The 13,779-nt window shown below is 29.1% G+C and overlaps 1 protein-coding gene across 2 annotated transcripts in view; it reads right to left on the reverse strand.

Moving 5' to 3' along the window:
• The window catches only part of LOC129965741 (latrophilin Cirl-like), a 716,323-nt gene that overhangs the window by 458,483 nt on the left and 244,061 nt on the right, over window positions 1-13,779 (reverse strand). For both annotated transcript variants that reach the window (XM_056079881.1, XM_056079880.1), the window contains exon 3: window positions 9,773-9,856. The gene's annotated coding sequence lies outside the window, so the exon portion shown is untranslated. The remainder of the gene's footprint in view (window positions 1-9,772; window positions 9,857-13,779) is intronic.

The following is a 13,779-nucleotide window of genomic DNA, read 5'->3' on the forward strand; positions in this document are numbered from 1 at the left end:
CACAATTTCGTTGTATCGTCAAATTCATTTTTCTTACGATCATTTTAAATGGGGGAAATAAAATAAAAGAATAAAATTGCAAGCATTTTGGCATAAAAAATATTCTGTGCAACAATTACTTTTCATTTTGATGATAAAATTTCAAATATGGCAACTAAAATTGATTTTTTTTTCTTTTTTTTTACAGGAATTGTCTCTGATCCCAAACTATTTTGTGTGTGTATGTGAAATATGGAAATAAAATGTAAAAAGAAAAATACAGAATTTAATTATAAAAGAACATTTGATGTTTAAAACTTAATTAAATAATGTTAGAAGGAAGAAGAATTGATTGCCATTGCTAATGGAATATTTAAGAACTTTCTATGTCAAAGAAAGCTAATAATTCTTTCGGTTTAAAATTTTATCGTGGAAATAAAATATATAATTTATTCTTTTTAGCAAGATTTAATCTTGTCTATAGGATTAATTGACAAGCCATCTAGTCGCATAAAAATGTTGATATTGCTGATATTAATATAAGAAATTAATTTCAAATAAATAAAAAACGTTATATTTAAAATATATCAATATTTTTTTACTTTAAAAATGAAAAAGAAATTATTGAATTTTAAAAATTTCATCCCCTCTCTATATAACCTCCGTCAAAATTATTTACGCCTTTTTTGCAGTTATAAACTTAGAAGAAAATGAATTTTCTCTATTTTGAAATAAAAATATAGAATTTTTGAAAGCATACAGAAAAAGAAATAGCATTTGAAAAAAATATAAAAAAAGCTGCTTCGAGCCATGTGTTCTCCTATGATATATTTTTTTCTTTTCATGCTTTTTCTGTCACTTTTTCTTTATCTTTATTACTATTCCAACAGAATTTAAAACATTTTTTTTTCAATACTTCGTTCTTTTTCTCTATTTTTTCTTTCGAACACTTTTGCCCAATTTGTTAACAAACTGGGGAATTTTCCGTCTTCCATTTTAGTTATTAACATTTTATTTTTCCCACAATGTTATTTATTTTTATATTGTCTTGCAGTTTTGCTTTTATTTATAGTTTATTCTCTTCAGTTGGGCTTACTCTTATCTATGGGATAAACACACATGCTGTCTAAGAGATTAACCAAGCTTCATTGCTATGCGCAGAAAATATCATTCGAAATACAGTTAGCAACAATTTGAGTATGGCGGATATACAAGATATATCATAACAGCTAATAATTCTAAGATCTTTATGCATTTAAATAACAGTCATATACTTGAATACAATTGAATTTTGAAAAAAAAATCCGAAAAGTTAGTTTTTATTGATTGGTTTGCTGTCTATTTCATAATTTTATTGTAAAATTAGGTTCAACCTGTTATACTAATTTTTTTTAAATTTATTCGTTGGAATAATAACACTAACTTTCTCTTAAAACCATTTTAATTTATAGAATTCACAAAATACAAATACATGCATAAAAAAATAAAAATGTGCAGTAAATTCTTACTAATAAAAGTAGTTTTTTAGTTTTGCGTTAATCACACGATTCGTGGTACGTAGTAATATTTGTGCATGCACGACTGATGCAAAATGTTTATTTTAAGATTATTATTTGCTTAATTATTATAATCTTCACGTTATTTATCTAAATTACGTACTGGTTATTTATTAAACATATTCTTTTAATTAAAATAAATATTTACTTAAAATTTTTAATTTAAATGTCTATTTTTTCATTTCTTGGATTCATTTTTAGAACTAGTTATTATTTCTGTCTAGAATTCTGTTATTTAGAACTAGTTATTATTTCTGTCTAGAATTCTGTTATTTAGAACTAGTCAGAATTTCTGGAAAAATCGAATTTTAATATGTTTCCGTCAGCTTCAAATTTTTTAAATTGCACTATACAAAAAATTTTCCTTTACAATTTCTCATATTTATTTGAATATATCAGACCAATATGTAAGTATATATATTGAAATAAAACATTTATGTCAGTATAGATATTAAAGTAATCAAACTAACTTCAAAAGCATTTATAAATATTTAATCTTAAGCGTAATGTTCCAATTTAAATATAAGATTATAAACTACTATATCTAGAAAAAAATAAAGTTTTATCAATTTTCATAACTGGTGTATAAAAAAATTCCTTGAAAACCTTACATTCATGCGATTTAGAAACGAGGATACATCATAAATGTTTTGTGATTTTACAGGAAAAGGGAAATGAAATTATTTCTTAATTACAATCTGTAAAAAATATTTCTATTCTCACATTTTAAAGTTTTATAACCTCATTCCGGAAACAATTACATTATAGGAAAGTAATGAAATATAACAATTATTCCTCATTTTAAAAACAATTTTAACATCGTCGTTTGTTTAATTATCTTTTACAAAATTATATTCTTGCTTTCATAAGTTACAGAAGGCAATTTCGGAATGATAACAAAGAAATAAACGATTACTCCTTAATTAATTTAATAAATTCCGGTTAACAGAATCAGAATATAAAGAACAGGAGTATGTCACCTTCGAATAATTAGATAATTTACGCGATTTACATTTTAAATGCACAGCAATAAAATAATATCCCTTCTTGTTTCAAAGACAATTATAATTTTTTTAAACCTTCCACTGTTTCAAAGATTAATTTTTTTTTAATATTGCCCTCGAATTTTATTTAATTAGAGAATAATAATATATGACAATATTTGAAGCAAATAAAATGCTCTTACACAAAAATCAAACCCATACTCATTATAATCAGAAATTCATTATTTTTTAACGACTGTTTATAAAAAATAAATAAATAAATAAAATAAAATAAAATAATTTTTAAAATTCTAAAATTATTTTTATTTTATTTTTAAAAGTGACTTTTTGCTTCGATTTTTAACTGAAATAAACATGATTTTTCATTTTAAAGTATTGAACTAATCTGTAGTATTCCCTACCATACATCAAGTTATTGCAAAACTTTTATTTTACAATTACATATTCTTGCAAGCATTGATACAATATTATCACAAAAATTTAGTACATTTTTTATTAATTCTAATTAATTAATTTTGTTATTTTTAGAATTTTCTTATATAATTTTTTTTCATGGGTTCTATGTAGTTCATGTTTTAAATTTCCAATTGCTATCAGTATTGAAAAGATTCTACAATTCGCACTTTTTCATCTTCAAAATACTGTAACAGAAATAGATTATTATTTTTTATTTATTATCGTGGCAAAATATCTCTATCCTACATCCATTTAACTATCAATATAACAAAAAAGTTTTTTTAAACATAAATTTAAATCGGAAATATAGATCTATGAGAAAAAATTAACAATTCAATGAAGATAAGATGCACTCTCTTTTGATTATGATGCAATAATCTAAGATGGGAAAGAGTATGAGGATGATAACGACTTGCAGATGCGAAAAATTTACATAGAAGGAAATAGAGAAAAGATTGCAAATTGGCTGTCAAGCTATTTTCAATATTCTGAAACTTCAATTCATGCAGAATTTTTTTATTATTATTATTTCTTTTTAGAACTATGGTATCAATACTCTAAGCATATAGATATTTGAAGTTATATACCTTCTCACTAAAAAACGCAAAATTACGAATAGAAATTTTTAAATACTATTTAATTTTGTTTACCAAAATATAAAATTACGAATATGCGTTTATATTTTAATTAATGTATAAAATTTTAGATTCTATTTATTTAATTGTGATAAAAGGTAAAATGAAACATAGGTCAAATGGATTCCAAATATGGCAATTTCTGGACACCTCTAAATTGGAAAAAACAGAAGCCTATGAAAGTTCTAAAAATATATATTCAGTTAGAAGAATAAATATCCGATTTGGCAAAATTCAATTAGATCAAAGGGTACTCACCCTTTTCTCTCAAGCCCTTAGTAGACAATAACAAATAAACTTGCTATCTTCAACACCATCAAAAAATTTAATAAAAATTTCGTAGTTTAATTTTTTAAAATCCGATTAATACATATCTAACAACCAGTAGCAGTGGTCTCCCCAAATCTTTCTGTCAGACTTTCTGAGAAAGGTAAATTTATATTTTAGTTGCATTTCATCTCATATGACTGAAACCAAGATTCGACACACAGCTACAATTGCAGTCACAAAGTCAGATATCAAATTTGATGCACTTAAACCATTGTGTTTTTGAGTTATCGCATTTACATGCTTCTTAAGAGACAGTGGACTCCGTTAGGCACTGTAGCGAATTATTCTCTTAGAGTTATGAAGTTTTTTATACATATGTATTAAAATATAAATACGTCAAATTACTTTTTTAAAAACGTTTTTAAACGAAATATTTATATTCCGTATTCAATGTTTAACAGCTTCTGAGAGACTGGTCCTCAAAGACGGCTATTTTTAGTTAAAATTTAAAAAAAAATCGCACCGTCGAGTACATTACAACCCTCCAAGGTGCAAATTTGCATTTGTCAAATTTAGCATCCGTAGGTCAAGCTGTTTGGCCTGCACAGTGCCAGAACCCACATGCATCTTTATTATTAATAAAGATTATTATTAAATCAAACAATAATTGTTTTTTCTGCCAAATGACAAACTTTTTTTTGTTTCTGACACAAATTTGTGATAGTGCTGAGTTATTTTTTAAAATCTACATATAAATATTTTGCAGGCTTTTTGTCGAAGCTTTCAATGAGCGTACACAACTGAATTTTTCCAAGTGACGCAAACATTATCATTTTTAAGATAATGTCCAAACCAAAGCCTGAATACCTCATGAAAAAGAAAAGAATACTCTTCAGCCTCATCCGCAGCAAACACGGTGACACACAAAACACGTGCGCCCAAGAATATAAATGCATAAATAGGAGACAGAATAAAAAAAAAAAATGCTGGCAACATTAACATAATCGATATTTCTTAAGATTGTAAAAGGACTGAAAGAAAGAAAAAAAAGAAAAAGAAAAATGCAAGCCCAGAAAGAAGAAGAGGAGAAATATTCTCCCAAAGTCGGGAGAAAAAATGTAGAGATATATATTTGGCGCACCGGTAATTTTACCATAAGTCTACCACATCGAATTTAAAGTTCGAGAATGCGTGCTCCGCTCACGAAATTTTAAGAGGCAAGTGCGTATGTGGAAGAAGATGACGTGGAAAGGAGAAGGGGGTGGTCTGGAATGGAATAAAATAAATTTCCGGCCTGTCGGTTTCTTACAAACTCGTGCTCCGACGAAAAGCCGGAAGTATTTTTTTTAAACATTTCTTTCGTTGCTGTCTTCTTTCCTCGATTTTTTTTCCCCCTTCCGCATTATTATTTTTCCGTAGATTTTCGTTCGGCATAGAAATGGTTAGGGTGGACCTTGTTCTTCTGCTGGAAACTTAGGGAATTTCCTATGCTTGTTATGAAATGATGGCGTGTGGGATGAATGCTAACTGAATATATAGATGTTGAATTTCTTGAACTGTGCGTTTTGAGAATTTTGATAACGGATTCGATCAGTGGTGACAAATTTCTTTTTAAATCACTTCTTGTATGTCACTTTGTCATTGGTATGACACACATATCAGTCTCATGGTAAAAGACTGATATGAATATGAAAAAATGAAATTTTACAGAAGCGTATAGCGTTTGTCTGTTCGAGTCTATTTCCCGCGAGATCTACTGCAATGCTCTCTATCTAGAGATAAATATGGAAAATGTAATTTGTGATATTACATTTTAAAGAAATGTAGGTGATTTGAAATTTCCTAAGCAAAAAAGTAGATAATTTCATATTATGGCACTTTTTTTCCAAGTGACCGATATATGCAATAGATTGATGTTGATTAAAGGATTTCAAAAGCCCGTTTGATATTATTTGTATGAGCATCACTGAGAAATTTCAACAATTTTTCACAAACGCATTACTCAACTTTAGGCATTTAACATCTAACTTGTTGAGTTCTCGTCTATACAGAGGGATGAACGTACTTCTCAATAACAGATTTCATCTAAAATTCGACAGGGCTCTACAATTTTAATAAAAAAAAGACCACATATAAAACTGAATCCTTCTAATTTAGTCGTTCTTTTGAGTTCACAGATAGATAGACACACTTCCAAAGATTTGACATTGCCGATTTCAGACTTCAACAGGAGCACAACATAAAAATTCTTCAAAATCTACATATCGAATTTCCTTGCAGTTGCAATACTTTCTTTGACTCTTACATTGTAAAGAAAAAAGTAGCAGTTTTAAGAGTTTTGAAAAAAGGCGAACATCATTCAAGCATATTTTTAAAGAAATGGAATCAAAATCATGAATGATTATTAACGTGATTTTAATTTAATTTTCACTCCCTATCATCAGACCCATAAAAGGTAGCAACATTTTCAAGGACGATAAGAGATGAAAGCATTTTAACAATGCAAGCAGGTAGATTTTTACACTTTAACGATCAACTATAAAATAAATTTTTTTAACAACTTAAATTGAGAATCAAAAATAAATTCAAGGAAGACAAATCACAGAAATGAAAATCGTGATCGAATGACTCAAACAGAAAGCTTAAATAAAAAAAAAGTTATAAAAAAATTGAAAAATTAAAGCCATTTCTTCGCGTGCTGAAGCACGGAGGTCGCAAGACATTCCATATCTTTTTAATTTTCTAGATCTCTCTCAAGGATATTGAGTTCAGACAGCAAATCTAACTGGAAATTATCTTTTCTTTTCATTAAAATGGCTCAGAAGAGTGAGCAAAGTGAAAGGCATCAAATGACTCGGGGGGCTGCAGTCTTTGAACAGAACAACGAGGACCTTCATACAAGCTTGCTGACTGGATTGGATTCTTGGGTTATTATATTATTTGCGCTCAGCTTAAAGGAATGGGTTGTTAGATTCCTCAAATCAATAACTCCTTTCTTGAGGATTTTTACGGTGGAATTAAGTGATCGTAAAGAATGGTATTGAATTTCGGAAAATCGCCAATTACAATTCCTGGAGATGAATCATTCTTTTCTTGGTAAATCAGTTTTGTGCCCCACTTCTAGAGTATTCATTAAAATGGTGAGTATTGGATTGCTTCAAAAAAATCATTTGTGCTAGAGTTTCGAAACGTAGTAACACTCTAAATCAATTGCTTTCAATGGATTCTAGTCAGGATACTTGTTGCTCGTTGCCACTATTCAACGACTTTTTCACAAGAATAAAATTAACGTTCAGATGAATTTTTAGCGTTGTGTTGAATACGTTATATTATTTTTTATTTTAATTTTCTAGTAAGAAATATACAAATAAAAAGCATTGTAATATTCAAATATCGCTTCTTTATACTGATCGATTCTAAGGTTTGAAGTAGATCTACACTAGATTGTAGATCTGAAGTTGATCAACACTAGAATGTAGATTTGAAGTAGATCAACACTAGATTGTAGATTTGAAGCAGATATACAATTTAAATGATAATTTTATGCATTAAAATTTATCTGTCCAGCTCATTGCGTTTCTGAATTATCGTAATATGTTGAATTAATAATCCTACCATTCCCTACCTCTATATGATACAGGGTGCTTATAAAGGAATATTCCAATTTTTCAAGTCTTTTAAAAGAAAACAAAATAAAGTACAAACCCTGTTGTGCGTCGAAAATTACAAATTACAAAATTAAAATTCAGCACAGTTATAAATGTTCATTTTAAGCCCTTCCAAAAATATGAACGATATTAAAGCGACATGATAGCTCATCCCATGCATTTTCAACAGCATTGATGCGACTCTTTGAAAGCCTGCAGGTATGCACATTTTAGGTTCGTCGACGTCAGTTGATAGAGGTAAAACAAACACCTGTAGTTTGATGAAGCTCAATGAAAAAAAAATCAAATTTTTTCCATACACGCATGTTTGCACCGTTTTGAAACTTTACCCCAATCATGGAGAAAAATTATAGGATGGGTTATCTTACCGTTTCGATATCCTTCACATTTTTGGAAGGGATCTCACTTATAACTGTTAATATAATATAACTCATACTTATTATTGGAATACTTATAACTGTGTTTAATATGAACTTTTCAATGGCACTTACATTTTTTATGGCTGTATGTGCCCTTCGCCGGAAGTTATAAAAGGCCTGCTATCGAATCCGAAATCAGTCGTATAGTGAGTCAACGAATTTGTTGGATCCGTCTAATGAAGCGCAAGCGTTGAGTGGAGCTTGTTAAAGCTGCCTAAGAAAAACACCGTTTTCTTTCGTTTTTTATATTAAAATAGAAAAACGATATCCCACCGGTAAAAAATTCAAAATTGCTTTATTCCATCTTGGGATTAATCTACAAGTTGCCATCTACAAAATGAGACAGCAAAAAATATTTCTTAAATAACGTTGCCATTCTAAAATAAATAAATAAATAAAATAAAATATTAATACATTTTCAACAGAGCTCAAGCAATCGCTGGATTGAGAATTGGTACCGTGCGCCGAGTTTTAGAGACAAGCATTTAAGCAGCATCAAATCGTGTGTGTAGTAGCCGTAAAATAGTGAGTCTGCAGTACGGTGCAGCTAAAACGAGGAGACAGTGGAGAATAGCAGGCGTTTGTAGAGATCTTAGTGAATAGCTTCGTGGATTCTCACTTCCTGTTGAGTTCTGTCTGGCCGCTTTGTGTTCTCTTGTGGTTGTTTACTACATATTACTATTAGTGGGCTGCTGTTTGTTGTAAGTGCTGCTGTGCGTTGTTTATGAATGTTTCAGCTATATATTTGCCGTCTGTGTATTTGAGTTTTCGTGCTAGTAAACGGTGTTATTTGTTAATGAGGCCGGCTGATTGTGTCCACCATACACCTACTACAGCGAAACCGTGGAGTTAACGGAATAATTTCAGTAATAATATATATGTTATCGATAGGGTATCGAAAACCCTATAAGAATCAAGATATCTCTAGTCCTAGAAAAGTCGTTTCAATTCTCGTACATGCACAACCGTTCATTTCTGACACCAAATTCATCACCAAGTCGCCAAAATCGGTGGTGATGGATTTATGATCTCTTCAACATCACTAAAACATTTTCAATAATCTCTTCCTGTGAGACTTGTAGCGCATTGAAGCAAAACCACACATTCGTAACAATATACATACTGCCAAAATGACACACATTTCCCCTTTTCAGATCTACATACAGTTTCACAATTTTGTATAAAGATTGCATACCAAATTTTATTCATCGAGCTCATTCCACTTTTGAGCTATCGTGTTCATAGATACGGGCATCAATCGATAAAGGGTTTATTTCGTCTTCAGGAAGAATTGAAACATGGAGATGCTTTGTAAAATAAATAATAAAATATTTATCTTATTATTAATTTTTTTGGCATTAATGTCTGCTTTATGGTGAAAATATTGCAAAACGAATACTTCATTTCTTAACAATGGATGACTATAAGCAAATATTAACTAGAGCAATTTAAATACAATTGTTTAAAATTTCAATACTTTTAATTTTTTTTCTAAAAAAGAAATTGATTTTTTGGGAGTATTTTTATCGCATAAAATGAAGAAAAAAAATTTAAGAGAAAAAAAAATCTCGTTTATTATTATTCATTTATTTATTTTATCTTTGAAGTAATATTTGAAGTCGTTGAAGCATAATGCTAGAAATAAGACGCATTCAATCCTGGAAATGTTTACAGCTATAATAATTGATATCTAAAAGAGTTAAAAATATTTCTAGTACAAGCCAAATATACAAAATCATTCGGCAATGTTTTTTCAAAAGTTTCAAGGTATTTGAAATGACTCACCAGCTAAAATGTTCATTCTTTTCATTTCACGCATAATTGAAGAACACTTCATTTCGCAAACATCTTTTTCGGCATTCTAATTACCTGAAAATAAAAATGAAATATAATAATTACTGAATACCGAATGCACACGAATTTATAAGAATTAGATTAAAAAGTTTTACACATTTCCAAAGAAAATCCTTTTAAGCTAAAACTGATTCATTTATGAGTAAAAAATGTCTGAAGGCGTAACATTTTTCCTAGAAAAGAAATTGATAAATATCAGGGGAATTCTGTCGACAATTTATAATTAAATCTAATATATAAATTGAATGCTTGTTTGTTCGTATTTTATGCGCTGCGGTACCATAGATCCGATGGCGATAAAGCGACGACTTATTGCTTGCACTTGCGCGAAAGTTATAGACATAGTACAATCATTATATATAATATATAAAAATGAATTTTTGTTTCTTCGTACCTTATGCGCTGCCGTACCGTTCAACCGATGGCGGTAAAACTTTTTCCAATTTATTGCTTTGAACCTAGAAAATCCATGTTTTTCACATGGTATGTTGGATGCTCACGAGTTGGACAACCAAGAAATGTTTCTGCTGAAGGCGGAAAAACAAAAAATATTGTCTACCCTAAGTGTACTTGAATAATAAAGTTTAAAAAATAGAATAAATATTTTTTTATACTTCTCCTTTATATATATAATTCATTTTCTGTGAATGTATTCATTGTCGACAAAAAAAAAAAAAAAACAGATATCATTCTTTTTATCATCCCAATGACACAAGATAGCTGTTTGAAATTTCGTACAATATTTCCCCAAATTATTTCTTCTGCGGCAATAATGCGGCGTGTACCATGTAGTAATAAATATTTTTGAAAGAAATAATACATATCCAAGGTAGAATATAAAGAAGTTATATCTATGATTACTAACTAGATTGTTTTTTATTTCCTAATAACCTGAAAATTAAAAAAAAATGATCCTGAAATGTACTTTTATAAGCCTGGAGATTGAGGAGTGATTAGTGTTGTTTTAGTCATAAGATTCAATATTATAAATTCCTTATGAAAAAAAAACTTTTCATAAAAACAAAATGCAATTTTAAATTGATAAATAAAAATGTTTTGGCAGCTTCCGTTAATGAATTATTCCATAAATTCTTCCGTTTTTTATTCGAATTTAAGTAAATAATTCATAATTCGAAATATGATCCTTTCCATAAGACCTATATTATATTAGGATAATTTTCAATAGAATGAATCTGTGTTTGATATCTCAGAATTTGTGAGATTTTCTCGGAATTTTAAAATCTGTAGTGTTTCAAATTCATAAACTAAAATTAAAATATAAAAAGTGAAGTTTTATGAATTTTAATTATTAAGTTAGAAATTATTTAATTTTAATTATTAAGTTATAAATTTTAATTATTAATTATTAAGTTATTATTAGTTAAGGGCATGCTGAAAATGTTAGTACACTGATTTGTATAGCTGCGATTGTGGTGATGACTAAAAATGAATTTAGTTATTCGGTAAGTACTATTTTAAATTTTAAAACGGATTAAAGTTGTTCAGATATGAAGTTATAGCTGAAACACATAAAAATTGTAAAATAAAGTCCTGTATGACAGCCTGTGTAAGCTGAAAGATTCAACATAATGTTTCTAGAATCTCAAAAACCAATAGCTCAAAATATTTTTAAATCAAAACTAGTTCCAAATTTGATATTTTTCTTCAGTTATAGTTTTTTTTGATTCAGCAGTTTCTTGAAGTTCGACCATCATAAATGAAATCTACTCGCTTAATTCCTTTAAAAATTTCAAGCAAATGAGTTAAAATATAAATGACATAAAATTCCGTATTAATAAAATATTGATTATTTGTGTTTGACATTTTTGTTGTTTTATCGACATTGCCAATACATCAACATTTAAAACAAGTCATTTCATTCCTCAAAGTTGCATTTTGCCTTCTGCAAAATATCTTTTAATTATCTGACTTGTCTGTGAGACATATTCTGCATTGAAATTGATTTTTGAAACAGCTACAAAAAGTAAAAAAGTTGCAAACTCTGAGTACTTTCAACAGACGGTCCGAACACTTATTATGCGTTTCTGAACTAATAAATTCAACTTCTTTTAATTTCTCACATTTCCGTTTTCCGAGAAGATCCGTTAGCGAATATAACTTGGAATTTTTTTAAATATGTATATATATATAGAGAGAAGTTGCTATGGCAATAAAAAAGTTACCTCGCAAAGAAAAAAAGCCCCGAAAGAAGATGAAAAAAAATGGCGTCTCCGAATATTAATAAAAACGCGCCCTTAAAAAATACTTACGGCTCGAAAGTCTGCAGTAAAATTGTTTATTAGATAGCGCCGAGAGGTTAAGATACAGTTATTAAAAATATATTTAAAAAAGTGCTGAAGTGAAACGAAGTGAGGGGAATCCGTATTTCTAACCTAAATATGAAACTTATTGAATCCGTAATGCTTCACGCGTAATAATACAAGGCTTAGGAAATAAATTCAGCTTTTCCCTGTGCTCGCGAATAAAAACGGTAATAAAATTCGTATAAAAATGAAAGAGGAACTATAATAAAAATCATCGAGTTTAGAAGGAAATTTGAATTTAAAGTCATAAAGTCTCTTCGCAAGAGAGAAAAAAAAAATATTTCCCTCGAGTTTTCGTTCTTCCTACGAAATTCGGAATTTTACAAAGCTGTTACTAAGCGAATATATTTTACGAGACTTATTTATTTATTTATTTTGCAGTTCGGTCACCTTTTTTTATCGCTTTATTCTCGCGCGAGTCTTCAAAAACATGTTTTAATCATACCGAGGGGAAATATAAGGGAAACAGGATGCGCATTGACATTTTGACATTTATTACGTAGCAGAGTTGTCTGTATGTTGTTTTCGAAACAATGAATATAACGTAGATGATATTCTGGAAATCCGAAGGAAGTTTGACAGAAGTGTGATTGCTCTTGGTATCTTTTATTAAAATGAGATATCATCAAATTCCCGCCGATTTTTAAGTATAATACCACATCATGATATATTTTTCGTTTAGCTTCGTAGCATAGTAAAGATAATCGAATATGTATTTTTTTCCCTTACCTTTTCCCGTTTATAGACTGGATTTAAAAATTTATATAAGTCTGCAATATCGATGTTAAAAGACATGTAATAAATTTTAAATGTTTCTTGGTTTCTGACTTATAGTGATCTCAAATATAAGAATAGTCGTGCCGATAGGATATGAAATTATTATCAGATTGGGTCCAAAACATGATACAGATTTGACATTAAAAATTCGATTCAATCCTAAAAATATTTTATTATCATTATCGTTATTATTTCGACTCCTAAGTATAATACCAAAAGTCTAATACCTAGGCTTAGTATGCAATATAAGACCAAAGGATTTAGTTTATATATATCTATCATAATGCCAAAAGTATATTATTTAGGCTTAATATGCAATTTAAGTCCAAAGGGTTTAGTGTATATATATCCATGAATTTCAAAATAAGCGTATATCGTTTTGTTGTTGTTGTTTGGATCTCTAAGAGGGTGGATGGGTGATGGTAAATCCAGCAACTAAAGTTGGATAGAAAGCGTTTTAAAATTTAAAATTTGAAATTAGTTGGCTTGAGCAATTACTACTTAATAAACACTCTCATTTTTCTTTAACAATGAGGGCGAACTTATGAAGGTTTATTCCTATCTCTTATTCTGGCAGACAATACCTTTCCAGTATCATTTACGGGCTTGTATACTGAATTTGTATAAATCTCCATCCACAGAAGTAGGATGATTTACGAAACACACTGTGTTAATAATAGAACAATGCGGCCAAATACTAGGAAACATGGATTATGAAATCCGGCATTTGATCCTTTAAATCAGTACAGAAAGAGCGTGTTGCATATTAATTGCAATTCAACCTATTGACGATAGCAGAGGACCGACCACGCTTGGATATATAATCAGGTGTCATGT

The sequence above is a fragment of the Argiope bruennichi genome, chromosome 4 (assembly GCF_947563725.1).
Source record: "Argiope bruennichi chromosome 4, qqArgBrue1.1, whole genome shotgun sequence".
Taxonomy (NCBI): domain Eukaryota; kingdom Metazoa; phylum Arthropoda; class Arachnida; order Araneae; family Araneidae; genus Argiope; species Argiope bruennichi.